The sequence below is a fragment of the Capra hircus genome, chromosome 3 (assembly GCF_001704415.2).
Source record: "Capra hircus breed San Clemente chromosome 3, ASM170441v1, whole genome shotgun sequence".
Lineage (NCBI taxonomy): Eukaryota > Metazoa > Chordata > Mammalia > Artiodactyla > Bovidae > Capra > Capra hircus.
Window position 1 is genome coordinate 27,017,687 of NC_030810.1, and position 20,340 is coordinate 27,038,026.

General features: G+C 42.5%; 1 protein-coding gene across 3 annotated transcripts in view; it reads right to left on the reverse strand.

The window, feature by feature from the left end:
• The window catches only part of ZCCHC11 (zinc finger CCHC-type containing 11), a 196,784-nt gene that overhangs the window by 132,653 nt on the left and 43,791 nt on the right, over window positions 1-20,340 (reverse strand). Inside the window, exons 1-2 of one of the 3 annotated variants that reach the window (XM_018044181.1) lie at window positions 1,553-1,572; window positions 667-823 (exon numbers count right to left, since the gene is read on the reverse strand). The exons of 1 other annotated variant lie outside the window; for it this stretch is intronic. The gene's annotated coding sequence lies outside the window, so the exon portion shown is untranslated. Of the gene's footprint in view, window positions 1-666; window positions 824-1,552; window positions 1,573-20,340 lie in introns of those variants that run through there. One more of the 3 variants, XM_018044190.1, reaches the window with a different exon arrangement.

Below are 20,340 nucleotides of genomic sequence, written 5' to 3' on the forward strand. Positions count from 1 at the left end.
CGCGGAGGCGTACGACACACTCGGAGAGTGCTATCTGTTTACAAATACGAATCTCACAGTTTCCCACGTCAAAAGCGTTCATTACCACCATTCGACTGGGGGGCGGGGGAGAGAGAAGGCGGGCGAGCAAGAAACGAAATCCTCACAGACACCTCTGCCTTCTCTCCTCCCGACAAGGGCGATCCCGGAATAAATATTTATTATGTATTATATGCGTGTGTGTGTCTATAAGTTATATACGTAGTCTATATCAAAGCCAGGGTGAAAGAAAAGGCACACAGGACAGGGAATCCTACTGGACCCCAGAGCATATTCACTCCTATCCCGTTAACTCAAAATCCGCCGCCTGGGTCCACAGGTTTCGGCTCGGGGCCGAGAGCCCCAACCTCACGGTGGAGTTCGGTCCCAAAGCGCCCCGGTCCCCTGCTCAGGAAGCCCAGGCCGCCGCCCCTACCTCCCTCATCTCCGCCTTCCCCTGGGACACCCGATGCCCAATCCAGCAAAGAAAGAAGTGTCAGGCCCCAAGAGGGCGGCTGATACGCGCTCGGGCCGGGACCGCGACACCTGCGAGGCGCGGCACCTGAGGGCGAAGAGGGGGCCGCCCGGCCTGCCTCGAGCACACCCCCTCGGGCGCCGGGTGCTATGCCGCGGCCGGAACCTCCGTACCTGCGAGGCCCGCGAGCTACAGGCGCGCGCGGCGCCTCCTCATCTCAGTGGCTCCCGCTCCCCCTCCGCCTCCCGCTGCCGCCGTCACCGCCGCCGCCGCTGGAGGCCAGGACACGACGAGCTCAGGGCTCCACCGCCATGTCCGCCGCGCCGCGAACTGCATTGTGGGGGGGAAGGGATGGGGAGGGGGAGGAGAGAGGGGGAGAGAAAGAGGAGGACCCGCTGAGGGGAGGGGGCCGAGGGAGAAAGGGAGTCAGGGGAGGGGGGAGGGGAGAGAGGGACAGAGCCCTGAATGGAGTCCCGACCCGGGCGGGGGTAGGGAACAAACGCACAGGAGACCCTGGGTAGGAGGCGCGGAGGAAAGGGTTTGGGGGTGCCCCTTCCTTTCGTTCTAGGGGCCCCGGGGCACTGGTTAAACTGGGGCGGGAGGTAGTAAACACCAACGGGAGAAGTGCTACATTCAGGGGCTTGTGGTGGAGACGGGAAACAATGGTGAGGGGGCCGAGGTGGGAGGATAGCTCACTCACACTCACGCAGTGGGAAGGGGCGAGCGCGCGAGGACACTCGTTAACCCGCGAGGAGGGGGCGGGGCCCCTCCAGCGTTGGGGGAGGGTCGAAGTCACCGCGGGCTGGCGGGGCGGGGCCGGGCCCCCGAGCGGGGGTCGCTCAGTCTAGCTCCCTGCCGGGGCCCCGCGGGAGAGCGGCGGGAGGACCTCTATTTGCTTGCGGAGGCGGGGGTCGCGGGCACTACCGCCCTGCTTAGGTCTGGTTCCTGGGCTGTGGACCTCCCCGCGGAGGCCCCCCAGCGTGAAGAGGGCCCGAAAGCCAACCCCCAGGGGTCGGAAACCGCGGCCTTGGACATGCACCCTCCGGCCTGGGTACTGACCTGGCCCGGCCCTGGCCGCCGCGGACCCTTGGCGGTTAGCCCCGAGCTTCTGACCACCAGCGAGTACGCAGACAGAGGAATCGAATCCTCTCGGTCTCCCCCACCATTCCCCGTCTATTTACCTTTGCCACCAGCCCACCAAAGCTGGAATCCTTTTCTTTTACAATGCAGCCGATTTCTGGAGTTAGGAGCCCAAGAGAAATCTCAAGAGTACCCACCGGCTCCGCGCGCCGCCCGGAAAAAGATTTTAGAAATCACTTATTTAGTTTTACATGGGTTTGGAGTCAACTACCATCCCTGAGCCTCCTCCCCCTTTTGCTTTTAATATAGGTTCCTCCATGTAGTTATTTAAAGTCCCGATAGGAAAGGATTTATGGTTTGGTTAATTTTTTTAGTCGTGTCCGACTCTTTGCAACACTTTGGAGTGTAGCCCACCAGGCTCCTCTGTCCATGGGATTTTTCAGGCAAGAATCCTGGAATGGGTTGCCATTTCCTCCTCCAGAGGATCTTACCCACCGAGGGATTGAACCGGCATCTCCTGTGTCTCCTGCATGGCAGGTGGATTCTTTACCCGCTGAACCATCTGGGAAGCCCAGGTCCTAATTTTTTTAAGGTCCCAGCCGTGGAGATTATTCAACCAACCTCTAACCTCAAAGCTGGACAAATCACACAACTATAGTCCTTGCAGGTGACACATGCTAAGGCAGGAAAAGGATATGATAGGGTGGACCTGAGGGAAGACCCAAAATCTTAAGTCTTTACAAGATGTCATTTATTTGCTAAGTCGTGTCGGACTATCCTGTGACCCCGTGAACCCCACCAGGCTCTCTGTCCATGAGATTTCCCAGGCAAGAATACTGGAGTGGGTGGCCATTTCCTTCTCCAGGGGATCTTCCCCCACCCAGAGATGGACTGGCATCTCCTGCATTGGCAGGCACATTCTTTACCACTGAGCCACCTGGGATGTTGCCTAATAAAATTTCTCATGATGTAACTCAGAGGCTGGAACCTATAAAAGTTTACAGAGGGGGCCTTCCTCTCTGCAGGATCCATCTTCTTTGCACTCCAAAACTGGTTACTTCTTATTTATCTGTTTATATGTATATGAATCTGAAGTTTGATGAGAAGAGACCACTAAGTGCTAGTCATTGAGCTAGAGATTTCATATGTTTTTCCATTCAATTCTTAGAACAGAGAATTCTCTCTGCTGATGAATGGTTAGAACTCTGAGCATCCAATGCAAGGGATTCAGGTGTGATCCCTGGTCAGGGGACTAGGATCCCACAAGTGCCGCAGCCCCCCAGCAAAAAAATTATAACAATCCCATGAGGTCCCATTTATAAATGAGAAAACCAGAGCTCTGAGAATTAAATATTAATACATTTTATCCCCCACACCCCATTTCATGCCAAGGTGCCCAGATATAGTGCACAGAGTAAGTGTGTTACTCACTCATTCCTACTCCGCAATCTCACTCTTCTGTCCATGAAATTCTCCAGCAAGAATACTGGAGTGGGTTACCATTTCAAGTTAAAAGAACTCTACCTAGCTTCAACACTTGTCTGTTGTTTGATTTTAGCCAAATACACTCTGAGTTTCTTTATATGTAAGTTTTCAACGACAAAATAGCTACTTCACAGAGATAATGTAAGGAAAATAACAGATCCCAAATTTAAAACCTGTAGAGACGTTAAGATGATACATGTCCTTCTCTTTGGTAACTGATATCAAGGTCCCTGGAGCAAGTTCAATTGAATAAAATTTCCCAATTACTTAATAAGAGCAAAATACTAAGAGTTATACAAAGCCAAACCAGATTCCTGTCTCCAAAAAGTCACCATTGAGCAAGGAAGTTCACTATTGCACTACAATAAAGGCAACAGGTCTTATCAAGAGCTGGACTAATACCCACTTGGGTAAAGTTTTAATGGAAGAGGTAGAAGCTGAACCCTGAAAATTTGCTTATTATGTGCTGGACACATATCTGTGATCCTGAGAACATTGTTTTGTCTGGAGTGGGCAGGAAATAATGGTTCTGAAAACAAAGGTGGGGGCCAGACTCAGAATCCCAGTGCCTCTCTGCTCTTATCCCTTCCAGACAACTCTCTTGTACCACTTTTCCTATTACTCAAGATCCATTCAACTTCTACCTCTTTTATTAAAGCATCTTCATCAGCACCACCCCCACAAGCCACTGAATGAGAGTCCTCTGTTCTCTGAATCCTTACACATTGCTTTTACGAGTCTGACTCCAATAAATTATAAATTTGAGTGCAAATACTTAACATTTGTATTCCTTATAATGCCTACATACTTGTTGAAGGAAACCTCTGGCAACTATACTCCTGTTTATCATTATAATAAAACACATATAACACAGGTATTTCTATGTGAAAAATGAGGGAAGTTAAGGTATAAGAGACTTCATTAGTGGCCAGGGTCACACAGGAAGTCACAGGCAGTCCTAGAATACCAGTTATGTGTCCTTTCCATTGAATCACCCATTTAATGAGAAATTAAATGGTAAATATCTAACTGCTTTATATAAATACTCTAAGGACTTACATCTGATACTTGCAAGAAAGACCTCATGCTTGTGGTTAAGTCTCCAGTTCGGAAGTACTGAGAGCTCAGTTTCACCCAAATTCAGATGAAAATTACTTACAGCAAAAGTCTTATTTCATCATAAGTAATTAGAAATATAATTGCCCAGTGGATCAATAGTCATACTCTATTATCTTCCTAGGTTATCAGTTCAGGTCAGTCACTCAGTCATGTCCAACTCTTCACGAGTCCATGGACTGCAGCATTCCAGGCTTCCCTGTCCATTACCAACTCCCAGAGCTTACTCAGACTCATGTCCATCAAGTTGGTGATGCTGTCCAACCATCTCATCCTCTGTCGTCACCTTCTCTTCCTGCCTTCAATCTTTCCCAGCATCAGGATCTTTTCTAATAAGTCAGTTCTTCATATCAGGTGGCCAAAGTTTGAGTTTCAGCTTCAGCATCAGTCCTTCCAATGAATATTCAAGACTGATTTCCTTTAAGATTGACTGGTTTGATCTCTTTGCAGTACAAGGAACTCTCAAGAGTCTTTTCCAACACCACAGTTAAAAGCATCAGTTCTTCGGCAGTCAGCTTTCTTTATGGTCCAACTCTCACATCCATATATGACTACTGGAAAAACCATAGCTTTGACTAGATGGACCTTTGTTGGCAATGTCTCTGCTTTTTAATATGCTGTCTAGGTTCCTCATATCTTTTCTTCCAAGGAGCAAGCGTCTTTTAATTTCATGGCTGCAATCACCATCTGCAGTGATTTTGGAGCCCCCCAAAATAAAGTCTGTCACCGTTTCTCCATCTATTTGCCATAAAGTGATGGTATTGGACTGTTGAATTTTAAGCCAACTTTTTCACTCTCTTCTTTCACTTCCATCAAGAGGCTCTTTAGTTCTTCTTCACTTTGTGCCATAAGGGTGGTGTCATCTGCATATCTGAGGTTATTGATATTTCTCCCGGCAGTCTTGATTCCAGCTTGTGCTTCATCCAGCCCAGCATTTCACATGATGTACTCTGCATAGAAGTTAAATAGGCAGAATGACAATATACAGCCTTGACATATTCCTTTCCCAATTTTAAACCAGTCTATTGTTCCATGTCCAGTTCTAACTGTTGCTTCTTGACCTGCATACAGATCTCTCAGGAGGCAGGTCAGGTGTTCTGCTATTCCCATCTCTTTATGAATTTTCCATTTTGTTGTGATCCACATAGTCAAAGGCTTTGGCATAGTCAATAAATCAGAAGTAGAAGTTTTTCTAGAACTCTGCTGCTTTTTCTATGATCCAAGAGATGTTGCCAATGTGATCGCTGGTTCCTCTGCCTTTTCTAAATCCAGCTTGAATGTCTGGAAGTTCTCAGTTCATGTACTGCTGAAGCCTGGCTTGGAGAATTTTGAGCATTACTTCGCTAGCGTGTGAGATGAGCGTAATGGTGTGGTAGTTTGAACATTCTTTAGCATTGCATTTCTTTGGGATTGAAATGAAAACTGACCTTTTCCAGTCCTGTGGCCACTGCTGAGTTTTCCAAATGTGCTGGTATATTGAGTGTAGCATTTTCACATCATCATCTTTTAGGATTTGAAATAGCTCAACTGGAATTCCATCACCTCCACTAGCTTTGTTCATAGTGATGCTTCCTAAGGCCCACTTGACTTCCTTTTCCAGGATGTTAGGCTCTAGGTGAGTGATCACACCATCATGGTTATCTGGGTCATGAAGATCTTTTCCATATTGTTCTTCTGTGTATTCTTGTTTCCTAGGTGACAGGAAAACCCAATCCAAAAATCATTCATCATATTGAGTGAAAAGGTAATTTGATGAGTAAATTATATCAGAACAAGAAAGGTTCCTTAGAGATAAGTCTGCTAAAACTAAGATCTACTGGTAAATCATAAAGAGAACAAATCATAACGGGCCATGCATGTATGTTATTTTTAAAAAACAGGTTTTATCCTGTAGTTAATGGAAACTTACTGAACATTCATAAGTAAGAGAAAGATACAATCAGACCTGCTAAAGTTTTTTCCTAAGACTCCTTTTTTTCTCCCAAATAACCTGATTTCTTCAAGGAGAGAGACTTCAGTGCTTGGTAACCTTTTATAGACTCTGGCTGATTATACTCTCCAGTCAAAAAGAGTCCCATGATATGGTCCTAATATGTCTTCTTCACCTGTGTATTCCAGCACCCAGAACAATTCTGATACTCAGAAAGTACCTAGAAATTGCTCGTTGACACTCTAAGTCATCCGTAAAGCAGAAGGTAGGTTCAAAGTTTAAAATTTTATGATCCTTAAAAGCACTATGCAATACCAGAGCCTCTAATGCTCACCTCAAAGATAGTGTAAAGAATTGATTTCTTTTTATCTTTTTGCATTCTTGGAATTAAATAAGCTAAAATATGTTAAAAATGCCTATCTTAGTAAACATTCAATGAAAATTAATTCCCTTTATCCTTAAAATCAAGTTTCTTCTCATCTGCCCCAGACTCACATGTGAATACTTGCTATCCATTGATTCCATTTAATTCAGTGGAGCTGTTTCAAATCCTGAAAGATGATGCTGTGAAAGTGCTGCACTCAATATGCCAGCACATTTGGAAAACTCCGCAGTGGCCACAGGATTGGAAAAGGTCAGTTTTCATTCCAGTTCCAAAGAAAGGCAATGCCAAAGAATGCTGAAACTACCACACAATTGCACTCATCTCACATGCTAGTAAAGTAATGCTCAAAATTCTCCAAGCCAGGCTTCAACAATATGTGAACCGTGAACTCCCTGATGTTCAAGCTGGTTTGAGATAAGGCAGAGGAACCAGAGATCAAATTGCCAACATCCGCTGGATCATGGAAAAAGCAAGAGAGTTCCAGAAAAACATCTATTTCTGCTTTATTGACTATGCCAAAGCCTTTGACTATGTGGATCACAATAAACTGTGGAAAATTCTGAAAGAGATGGGAATACCAGACCACCTGACCTGCCTCTTGAGAAATCTGTATGCAGGTCAGGAAGCAACAGTTAGAACTGGACATGGAACAACAGATTGGTTCCAAATAGGAAAAGGAGTACGTCAAGGCTGTATATTGTCACCCTACTTATTTAACTTCTATGCAGAGTACATCATGAGAAACGCTGGACTGGAAGAAATACAAGCTGGAATCAAGATTGCTGGGAGAAATATCAATAACCTCAGATATGCAGATGACACCACCCTTATGTCACAAAGTGAAGAGGAACTAAAAAGCCTCTTGATGAAAGTGAAAGAGGAGAGCGAAAAAGTTGGCTTAAGGCTCAACATTCAGAAAACAAAGATCATGGCATCCGGTCCCATCACTTCATGGGGAATGGATGGGGAAACAGTAGAAACAGTGTCAGACATTATTTTTGGGGGCTCCAAGGTCATTGCAGATGGTGACTGCAGCCATGAAATTAAAAGACGCTTACTCCTTGGAAGAAAAGTTATGACCAACCTAGATAGCATATTCAAAAGCAGACACATTACTTTGCTGACTAAGGTCCGTCTAGTCAAGGCTATGGTTTTTCCTGTGGTCATGTATGGATGTGAGAGTTGGACTGTGAGGAAGGCTGAGCGCAGAAGAATTGATGCTTTTGAACTGTGGTGTTGGAGAAGACTCTTGAGAGTCCCTTGGACTGCAAGGAGATCCAACCAGTCCATTCTGAAGGAGATCAACCCTGGGATTTCTTTGGAAGGAATGATGTTAAAGCTGAAACTCCAGTACTTTGGCCACCTCATGAGAAGAGTCGACTCAGTGGAAAAGACTCTGATGCTGGGAGGGATTGGGGGCAGGAGAACGGGATGACCGATGATGAGATGGCTGGATGGTATCACGGACTCATGGACGTGAGTCTGACTGAACTCCAGGAGATGGTGATGGACAGGGAGGCCTGGCGTGCTGCAATTCATGGGGTCGCAGAGTCAGACATGACTGAGCGACAGAACTGAACTGAACTGAATTTGTTCTGAAGATTCAATGTGTGGAATTTTTAACTACAGCCACATCCTTTAGTGTACTTGCTTGAAGTGTGTTAAAATGGTCTGTTTCTTTTTTTTTCAGGGTGGCTTTCTTCCTTAATGTAAATAAGAAGTGAGAATTAGAAAAGACATTGGAGTTCATATAGTTGTATATATCAAATACTTAAATACAGACCAAGAGATGATGCTGTAATTGTAACCTAGGACCATATCATAATGGCCATGTGTGCCATTTTAAAGGGCAGCCTTTTTACAATGAAAGTTAAAATGAGGTTAATATCACAGAACATTTGCAAGCAAGGCAGAGAGATCATCAGATCTACCTGCTACAGCAAAACTTACATGCTACACAGCTCAGGTCCCAGGCATAGAAACTGTTGGTTGATTTTTTTTTTAATATAGCTATTATATTTCATATTTTCTTTTTTACTATATAGGTACTGTAAATTGTATTTTATCAACAGGATGCCACAAAAGACCACAATAAAACGAGACTGAAACAACTAGATCCAAGATGGCGGATAAAGTAAGCTAAAGGTCACTGCTTTCCTTGTCTTGATTTATCTCTTTGTTTCCATACCAACCCCTGAAAGCTGAAATACACTTGCCTTGATTTATCTCTGTGTTTGTTTCAAGTTACCTCCTAGTATTGGCAGAAATGCCTTGCAGCTGTACTTTAAGAGATAAGTGCTTTGAGAAATATACAATGGTCAACCACCCCCAACCAGCTCTGACTTGATCACAGGAATGTTGCTGCTCAGATGAAACCAGAGGTATCTGAAAATTACCTTTGCTTTATTACCTTGCTAAGATCTCCACCCAAAGTGGGGGTTTGTACTCTGTTAGGCACAACTGGTGCCACATGCAAAGGAACATGATAGACTGTGCATGCCCTGGCTGCCCACGAAAATCTCGGCTCCTTTGCTAGAGCCCTGTTGACCTGTTCACTTAAAAAGTGCTTTTAGAGCCTGACTCCCCTTCTCCATTCTCTGGCCATTGAATAAAAGCCTGTCCTGCTTGTACCAAACTCAGTCATTATTGGCAGTGCAAAGCTGATTGAGAAAGAACTCCCTGACTGAGCCAGGGGATCTTCAGCTCAGCTAGGGTCCCAAGAGGCGGCCTTGCTTCTAATTCAGTAACACAACTTCTGTTTGAATATTTGTACTTAATACAGAGCTCATTTCTTCCCATGTTTATCTATGATATATGTTAGAAATTCTTCCTTTATTGAGATGAAATCTTCCTACTGTAATGTCTGTTTTTTTGTAAGTTCTTACCTCAAGAGTAACACCAGGCCTCTTTTTCTTTATATATAAAAACAAGGATGTGAACTAGTTGAACTAAAGCCGAATAGGAGTCTAAAGGTCTATAATTCTGATATAAACTCCCTTTAAGTCAGCTATTTTACTTCCTCTAAATCATATCTTTTCCCCTTTTCCTTCAAAACAAAAATAAGATCCAACACCCATTCTAACAATCTCCCTATGACCAGTTCTAGTGTGTTAGCTGACTTCATTTTTCTGGGCTCCAAAATCACTGCAGATGGTGACTGCAGCCATGAAATTAAGAGACGCTTACTCCCTGGAAGGAAAGTTATGGCCAACCTAGATAGCATATTCAAAAGCAGAAACATTACTTTGCCAACAAAGGTCCGTCTAGTCAAGGCTATGGTTTTTCCAGTGGTCATGTATGGATGTGAGAGTTGGACTATAAAGAAAGCTGAGCACCGAAGAATTGATGCTTTTGAACTGTGGTGTTGGAAAAGACTCTTGAGAGTCCCTTGGACTGCAAGGAGATCCAACCAGTCCATTCTAAAGGAGATCAGTCCTGGGTGTTCATTGGAGGGACTGATGTTGAAGCTGAAAGTCCAGTACTTTGGCCACGTGATGCGAAGAGCTGACTCATTGGAAAAGACCTTGATGCTGGGAAAGATTGAGGGCAGGAGGAGAAGAGGACAGAGGATGAGATGGTTGGATGGCATCACCAACTTGATGGACATGGGTTTGGGTGGACTCCAGGAGTTGGTGATGGACAGGGAGGCCTGGCATGCTGCGGTTCATGGGGTCACAAAGAGTTAGACGTGACTGAGCGACTCAACTGAACTGAGGACAATCTATACTCTGATTCATCTTTGAATCCTGTAAAATGTCATGTGTTCTGTCCAGAAATAAATCCCAGATAATATATGATCAAATGATTTTCAATGAAAGTGCTGCTGCTGCTGCTGCTGCTAAATCCCTTCAGTCGTGTCTGACTCTGTGCGACCCCATAGACAGCAGCCCAGCAGGCTCCCTGGTCCCTGGGATTCCCCAGGCAAGAATACTGGAGTGGGTTGCCATTTCCTTCTCCAATGCATGAAAGTGAAAAGTGAAAGTGAAGTTGCTCAGTCGTGTCTGACTCTTAGTGACTCCATGGACTGCAGCCTACCAGGCTCCTCCATCCATGGGATTTTCCAGGTAAGAGTACTGGAGTGGGTTGCCATTGCCTTCTCCGAATGAAAGTGCTAAGACTATTCAAAGGCAAAGTCTTTTTGTCTAGGAAAATAGTGCATGAACAGTCATATTGCAAAAGAATGAAGTGAGATCTTTACCTAATTCCATATAAAAAAATTAACTCAAAATGGATCTGAGACCTAAGTATAAGACCTAAAATAATAAAACTCTTAGACAGAAATATAAGACAAAAACTTCACAACATTGGATTTGGCAATGACTTCTTAGATATGACGACACCAAAGGCTCAGGCAACAAAAGAAAATATGGACAAATTGGACTTCAGATTGGACTTTGTGACCCCATGAATCGCAGCACGCCAGGCCTCCCTGTCCGTCACCAACTCCCAGAGTTCACGCAAACTCACGTCCATCGAGTCAGTGATGCCATCCAGCCGTCTCATCCTCTGTCGTCCCCTTCTCCTCCCGCCCCTAATCCCTCCCAGCATCAGAGTCTTTTCCAATGAGTCAACTCTTTGCATGAAGTGGCCAAAGTACTGGAGTTTCAGCTTTAGCATCATTCCTTACAAAGAAATCCCGGGGCTGATCTCCTTCAGAATGGACTGGTTGGATCTCCTTGCAGTCCAAGGGACTCTCAAGAGTCTTCTCCAACACCACAGTTCAAAAGCATCAATTCTTCGGTGCTCAGCTTTCTTCACAGTCCAACTCTCACATCCATACGTGACCACTGGAAAAACCATAGCCTTGACTAGATGAATTTTGTTGGCAAAGTAATGTCTCTGCTTTTGAATATGCTATCTAGATAGGTCATAACTTTTCTTCCAAGGAGTAAGCGTCTCTTAATTTCATGGCTGAAGTCACCATCTGCAGTGCTTTTGGAGCCCAAAAAAATAAAGTCTGACACTGTTTCCACTGTTTCCCCATCTATTTCCCATGGAGTGATAAACTCAACAACAAAAAAACAACCTGATTCAAAATGGACAAAGAACCTGATACACATTTCTCTGTAGAAAATATACAAATGACCAATATGCACGTGAAAAGATGCTCAGCGTTGCCAATCACTAAAGAAATGCAAATCAAACCTACGAGATATCATTGTATCTCACTCTCATTAGTATGGCTACTACCATAAAACAAACAAATAAACAAAAAAAAGACTAGAAAATAGTGTTTGTGAGAATGTGGAGAAATTAGAACCCTTGTGCAATGCTGGTTGGAATACAAAATGATACAGCTGCTGTGGAAAACAGTAAGTGGTTCCTCAAAAAAAATTAAACATAGAATTATAATACCATATAACCCAGCAATTACATTTCTGGGCATATACTCAAAAGACTTGAAAACTAAGTCTCAAAGGGATATTTGTACACCCATATTCTTAGCAACATTGTTCACACAATAGCTAAAAAGTGAAAGCAATGCAAATATCCACTGATGAATGAATGGATAAGCAAAATGTGGTATATACAAACAATGACATACTATTCAGGCTTAAAAAGAAAGGAAATTCTGCATATGCTACAACATGGGTGAACTTCGATGACACTATGCTGAATGAAATAAACCAGTTACAAAAAAAAATACTGTGTGATTCTATATACTTGGAGTAGTCAAAATCATAGACAGAAGGTAGAAAGGTAGGGGCTGCGGGAGGGGAGAATGAAGAAAGAGTTTCAATTTTACAAGATTAAAAGAGTGGCAGAGATGAATGGTGGTGATGGTTGCACATTATGAATGCATTTAATGCTGACTGAATTGTACACTTTAAAATGGTAACGATAATAAATTTTATGTTATATGTACTTTATCAGAACTTTAAAAAGCTGTAAAAAATAAAAAGGCATGCTCTGATGAGTTCTGGAGCTGCAAATCTCTCTTCCCTCAAGGAGCTCTCAGAAACGTAAACCAATACTAACAGAATGTAATAATTGCCATAATGGTATGTATAAACATTATGAAAACACCAATAAGGGATAACTAATTTTGTCTGGGAGAGAATAATTTGTTAGGAAAGAATGATCAACAAAACTTTGGAAAATAAATATTCTTGAAGTATCTTTAAAAGGTGAATGAAATAGCCATCTAAAGGAGAGGAAGATCATTCAAGATATAGAGAAGAAAAAGGGTAGGGCATGTTACAGGAATCTGCGACTAGTTGGCACACTGGAGGGCAGGGTAAGATGATACTGGAGGGCCAGATCATGAGGCCTGCAGTACCAGGCTGAGCACCTGGCCGTACCTGAAAGGTAGTCCTTAAAGAGTTTCAACCAGGAGAATGATGTAGTCATACGTGGATATTAGAAAAGATTAAATAGCAATGCATAGATAAGAATAGAGGAGCCAAAACTGAAGGCAGGGAAAACAGTTAGGGATTGTTGTAGAAAATCAGGTGAGAGATTATGAAAGCTTGAAATAAGCAGAAGAAGTAGGACAGAATAAAGGGACAGATCAGAAAGATGTAATGTGTACAGTGTTAGAATAACAAGACCCAAATGGTTTATTAAATGTGTTGTTCATGGTACAGACAAAAGTTCCCATGTAGAAGAGATTGCTCTTGTTCAGGGAGGTTTCACTATCACCAGCTCTGAACAATCAGTAGCGACTGCTGGTATGCAGTTTAGAAAGTGAACCTACCCCAATGTTCATCGCAGCACTGTTTATAATAGCCAGGACATGGAAACAACCTAGATGTCCATCAGCAGATGAATGGATAAGAAAGCTGTGGTACATATACACAATGGAGTATTACTCAGCCATTAAAAAGAATACATTTGAATCAGTTCTGATGAGATGGATGAAACTGGAGCCGATTATACAGAGTGAAGTAAGCCAGAAAGAAAAACACCAATACAGTATACTAACACATATATATGGAATTTAGAAAGATGGCAATGATGACCCTGTATGCAAGACAGCAAAAAAGACACAGATGTGTATAGCGGACTTTTGGACTCAGAGGGAGAGGGAGAGGGTGGGATGATTTGGGAGAATGGCATTGAAACATGTATACTATCACGTAGGAATCGAATCACCAGTCTATATCCGATGCAGGATACAGCATGCTTGGGGCTGGTGCACGGGGATGACCCAGAGGGATGTTGTGGGGAGGGAGGTGGGAGGGGGGTTCATGTTTGGGATCGCATGTACACCCGTGGTGGATTCATGTCAATGTATGGCAAAACCAATACAGTATTGTAAAGTAAAATAAAGTAAAAATAAAAATTAAAAAAAAATAAAAATAAGATCAAACTATAAAAAAAAAAAAAGAAAAAGAAAGTGAGCCTAAAAACTCAGTCTAGAGACAATGAGAAAGAGTGATGGGGACTTCCCTGGTGGTCCAGTGGCTAAGACTCTGCTCTCCCAATGCAAGGGGCCTGGGTTTGATCCCTGATCAGGGAACTAGGTCCCATATGCCACAACTGAGTTCACATGCCACACTAAAGATCCTGTGCCCAACACAGCCAAATAAATAGAACGTTGTTTTTTTTAAATGATGATTTAGGAATGTCTGCTGAATGGGAAAGCACTAGCACATGACAGATATTTAACATTCCACTCTCAGGCAGAGGAAACGGTAAGATACACTGAGTGTTTTAAAGAATACATATGGTGTGTTTCCATTTTTTTAAATTCAAGAACAGACAAAATTAATTTTTGTTGATGGAAGTCAAAATAGTTGTTATCTCTGTGTGAGGATGTAGATATGGACTGGAAAGGGGTACAGGGGAGCCTATTAGAGTGCTAGAAATCTTCTAGATCTTGATCTGGGTGGTGGTCACACTTGTGTATACATCTGTGAACAACCAATAAGTGGTACACTTAAGTTTTGTGCTTCTTGCTATATGAATTGTATATATCAATTTTTAAAAATGAAAAAAGTGAATATGTGTTTAAGGAATGGCAAATAGTTGGATGTTGTGTAGGGTAAGGAAGAAAGAAAAAGGTTAGCAGATTACTGGGAGATAAAGTTGGGGAAATAATAGAATGGCAATAGATGGTGAAGGGTTTGAGGGACCATTTTAGAGTGTGGGCTTCCCCAGTGGCTCAGCAGTAAAAGAATCTGCCTGCAACATAGGAGGCATGGGCTTCATCCCTGGGTCAAGAAGATCCCCTGGAGGAGGGCATGGCAACCCACTCCGGTATTCTTGCCTGGAGAATCCCATGGACAGAGGATTCTGACGGGCTACAGTCCATGGGTCTGACACGACTGAATCGACTGAGCACACACACACGCATTAAAGAGCTTGGACTTGTTCCTACAGCCTTTGGGGAGTATATAAAGCTTTGGATATTCCCACATCTCTGTTTTGGCTGTGCACAGTCTCCTTTGGAGAGAAAAAGTTGAAGAACAGTTTCTCTGACCCAGCTTGGATCTCAGAGCCAGTATCCTCTTGGCTAATGGCTTATCAATTTTATATCCATCCTTGGAAATCATAAAAGGGAAGGGAATCCAATTACCTCTGAAAGTACCTGGCAAGTGTCTTTAATTCAAACTTTGAATATTTTTTATTATAGACCTCACATAACCACATTGCAAAGTCTCAAACCTAAAGAAAGGGGGCATGAACTGTGGATAATTCTACTACAGTACTGTTAGCATTTTCATATACTGGATTTCATAACAGTCTTTCTTCTTTCAAAGCAAAACAAAACAAAACAGCTCTTCAAGATAAGACAGCTGGCCTGTGCTGATAGCCCAGTACCAGAGACTCGGTCAGATTTGGAAAAGCATAACCAAAGGTTGTCTCTGAATGTATTTTGGCAGGAGCAAGGCAGAATCTAGAAGTAAACCACATCAGAAATACATGTCTAAAACAAAACAGCGAAGGGCTAGAGTGCAAAGGTGGAAAGGTTCAAGTGTTAGCCACTATATGTGTACAGAAGTTCCTTTGACTGGGTGCCTACTGTATTTTGTGAGCTGTATGTAGTTGCTTACACTATTGGACTGGATAGTTGTAATCTTAATAATTTTGTCTTATTTTCATTCAACCATAAATCATGCATTTTTCAAATTGCTATATAGTCTTCATAACTGCATTTTCAGAGGTTAAGTTTTATTTTTCATAGAATAAAAATTAAAAATAAATTTTTAAAGTAAAAGTTTTATTTTATTCCTTTTAACAATATTGTTTTATTTCTTTTAATGTGTATTTTACAACTCCTAAATCTTTCCTAAAATTATTTTCTAATAAATGACTTTTATGTTTATAAATATTGGGTTGGGTGAAAAGTTAAAATTTCATCCCAATGAACTTTTTGGCCAACCCAATATTTAGTTCCCTGTTTTCTTAAACTGTTAAAATGAAATTATTTTTTTTTCTGATTGTAATATAATTACATGCTCTTTTCAGAAAATTTGGAAATTTTAGGAAAAAATAAAGAAGAAAATGGAGAAGGAAATGGCAACCCACTCCAGTACTCTGGCCTGGGAGAATTCCAGGGACAGAGGAGGATGGAGGTCTTCAGTCCATCAGGTCACAAAGAGTCAGACTGAGTGACTGAGCATACAAAGAAGAAAATAACAATAGCAATAGACCATACCCCACTATCTTAAGATAATCTAAACAATTTTGGAGCATATTTCCTTTCAGCCTTTTTTTTTTATTTTAATGCATTTTAACAGTTGAGATCACACTTTGCACATAATATATTTTTTGTTTAATGTTTTGTCATTGTTGTTCAGTTGCCAAGTTGTGTCTGACTCTTTGTGACCCCATGGACTGCAGCTTTCTAGGCTTCCCCGTCCTTCACTGTATCCTGGAGCTTGTTGAAACTGATGTCCACTGAGTCAGTGATTCCATCCAGCTATCTCATCCTCTGTCACCCATTTCTTCTCCTGCCCTCAGAATTTCCCAGCATCAGGCTCTTTTCCAATGAGTCAGTTCTTTGCATCAGGTGGCCAAAGTATTGGAGCTTCAGCTTCAGCATCAGTCCTTCCAAGGACTATTCAGGATTGATTTCCTTTAAGATTGACTGTTTTTATCATAAGTATTTCTCCACATCGTTAAGAATTCTTTGTAAATACAGTTTTAGCAGCTGTAAAATTTTATATAAAAGAAGGTGCCATAGTTTGCTTAACCAGTCCCTTATTGTTAGGCATGTAAGTCACTTTTAATTTTTTTCTATTCTAAATAATGCTTTTTGCATTAATGTATAAAGCACTATAATATTATTTCCTCAGGGCTTCCCTGATGGCTCAGTGGTAAAGAATCAGCCTGCCAATACAGGAAACACAGGTTCAGTCCCTGGGCCAGGAAGATCCCACATGTAACAGAGCAACTACTGAAGCTCCATTGCCACAATTACTGAAGCCCAAGTACCCTAGAGCCAGTTCTCCGCAACAAGAGAAGCCACAACAATGAGAAGCCTGTGCATTGCAACTAGAGAGGAGCCCCTGCTTGCTGCAGCTAGAGAAGAGCCCACACAGCAACGAAGATCCAGCACAGGCAAAAATAAATAAAATTAAAAATAAAAAAGACATTTCCTCAGAGAAAATTCTAAGATGGAGGATTTCTATATCAAGTAGTGGGAAAATTTTAAAGCTTCCTGATGTGTATTACCAAATTAATGTAAAAGAACTGTCCTAAATTCTACTTCCTTACTACGTGGGAGAGAAAACAAACTAAATATTTTCAAGCTTTAAAAATGACAGGTTTCTCAGAATCTCTGAATAAAGGCTATAGTATCCACAAACACAGTTTCCTTAAAAAAGAAAATACTGACTAAAAACACAGGAGTGCCAGATTTGAGGAGGGGGGACTTGTCACACTTTTTGTTACTTTGACATCCTCCTGGAGTCTGAAAACACACCTTCTAAATAGTGAAGTACCCCCACCTTGCAAGCCAACAATATTTTAGACAGAGATTACCTAAAAGTTAGGCAACATCAATGAAACATCTTGCTGCGTTTCCAAAGTTCCCCAGAGAATATGACCCAAGATCACTTGCAGTTTTGGAGAGGAGACTGTTAGAGAGATCCTTGGAGGGATTAGCAGTTCAAGCAGATCTTATAGGCAGCTCTGAATTTTTCTTGTTTAGACAACCCTTGGTCCAGTTCCAGAATCCTTGCCCAACCTTAGATCTCTCCCTACACTCCTCCGAAGGCCCTCCAGATATCTATAACCTTGAGAGAAATCTTGAGACTCCCCTTTGTCTCTCTGGCCCATGGACGCTCGCTTACTCTAGTTCCCTTCTACCCATTCTCACTCCATTTTTCTGCTCTTGATCTTCCTAATCTTTTCCTTCTCTCGTCTCACTCTCCTGAGTCTTAAGTTTCTCTCTAAGCTTCTCTATTAATGCTCTCCCTTTCCCTCTCTGTCCTTGTTTTCTCAAACTTTCAGCCCTTTCCTCCTCTTCAACAGGGACACAGCTGACCTTAACTAGGAACCGCCTTTATTTTGTCCCCAGACTTCTCTCCCTCAGACTTTTCTGTTCTCTCAAAATGGCATACACAGTCTCAGTTTTGCAGGAGTTTCTCCCAGCCTCTTTCACACCTAAGACAGCTTTCTTTCACCTTGTTACCAAGAAATACTCTTTGAAGAGCAGTTATCCCTCTAACCCAAAGATGACCTCCTTCTGCTGCTTATACTTATCATTGTTTTTATTGAGTCACTCAGTCATGTCCGACACTGTAACCCTATGGACTGCAGCACACCAGGCTTCCCTGTCCTTCACTATCTCCTGGAGTTTGTTCAAACATGCCCATTGAGTCATGAGTTTGACTTCTGTCGCCCCCTTCTCCACCATCCCTCAATCTTTCTCAGCATCAGGTGGCCAAAGTATTGGAATTTCAGCTTCATTGTCAGCCCTTCCAATGAATATTCAGGGATGATTTCCTTTCAGTTCAGTTAAGTCACTCAGTCATGTCCAACTCTTTGTGACCCTATGGACCACAGCATGCCAGGCTTCCCTGTCCATCACCAGCTCCCAGAGTTTACCCAAATTCATGCCCATTGAGTCGGTGATGCCATCCAACCATCTCATCCTCTGTCATCTCCTTCTCCTCCTACCTTCAATCTTTCCCTGTATCAGAGTCTTTTCAAGCTGCCACTGAGTCAGCTCTTCAGATCAGGTAGCCAAAGAATTGGAGTTTCAGCTCAACATCAGTCCTTCCAATGAACACTCAGGACTGATCTCCTTTAGGGTGAACTGGTTGGATCTCCTTGCAGTCCAAGGGAGTCTCAAGAGTCTTCTCCAACACCACAGTTCAAAAGCATCAATTCTTCAGTGCTCAGCTTTCTTTATAGTCCAGTTCTCACATCCACAAACGACTACTGGAAAAACCCTTGCTGGGCTCCAGCCCAGGTGGATCCAGGGTAATTCGAAGGGGAGATGGAGTCGGCGTCCTAGGAAGAAACTTATTTAATTACAGATATATAGAGAGATTAGAAATGGATAGTGTAGTAGGAAAATTAGTAGAGAAAAAGAGGCTGCATAACTTGGTTTACGTGGAATACCAATCACCACCTACTTAGGCCACAGATGTCTTTCCGTTCTCCCAAAGGAGAGGAGGCACTGAGGCCTCCCCGGTCCAATCTTAGAAGCCCAGGCAAAATTAGCAGGCTTGGTGAGTACCCACGTTCCAGATGGAAATTCAGCCAGAAGGGGAAAGAAAGAATGACACGGGGGAATCAGTCTTTCCGGAAACTGATCTGATTTCTTTATTTTTCAGGTTTGCTTATATACTTTTTGTTATACATAGGGATGAATACAGAGTCACGCAGGGGTCAGCAGACCTGACCCTTGTCACAATCAGGTGCTTCATATAAAATTATACAAAGGTCTTAGGGGTTTTACATCATCTTCTAGCCATGAGGCCTGCTGACATTTTATGGCCCTTTCTGATAATGGTCAGTCAACCAGAAAACTTATTTTTTCCAGGGGTGAGTTTTTCTTAAACCAAGCACCACCCTCCAGATAAAGTTGCATTCCTATAGGGTAAGGGTGTAGTGGGTCACAATCAAGAAAGGAATTTACTTAGCTTAAGGTTGAACATGATTACTCTTAAAGGTTAATACTTATTTCTCCTATATGCTAGTTATATTCATTATAAGGGCAGGGAATATGGAGACTTAGCAGCAAATATTGGCTCAACAAATGAAAACCCTTCACCAATGTTCCCCTTAAGATCTATTTAGTCTTAAGATAGTGATAAAGTTACATTTTTACATAGCAAGGACACAGTGATTTATAACAAAGTACAGTGATCTATAACAAAAGAGAAAATTCATTAACTCAAAGAGTCTAGTATTGCTAACATCAAAAACTACTATATTTCCTTTTCTATATTCCAAATACATTAATATATTCCCAGGTGCCTAAGAATATGGAGGCCTGGCGGCAATCATTGACTCAACAATGAGAAAAGCCCTATGCTAATTGAGATTCTCAAAATACTCCAAACTCTCTGTGCTGTTTATGGTTGAGAGGTAGTAAACAATCATGTGCGTAGTGGCAGGAGTATGGATAATCCTGTCACTCAAGCTAGTCTGCCAGCAGAGAGGTTTGACCTGAGACACCCTTGTCACACCCAGGGCAGGGAATTAGCAGCAATTGTTGGCACAACAAATGAAAAACCCTTCACCAATATAATTCCTAACCAACACACTATACTAATAATTTCTAATTTCCCGAAAGAATCTGCCTTTAGTAAGTCTAAAACATCTCGTGCCTCTCACAGTTGGGAGGCTGTAAATAATCACATGTGGCTGGATGAACCGGTACAGGAAGGCTAGAGAACCTTCAGAGGAGTTTGTAAATTGAAACAATCTTCCCATGCCCAGGAATTT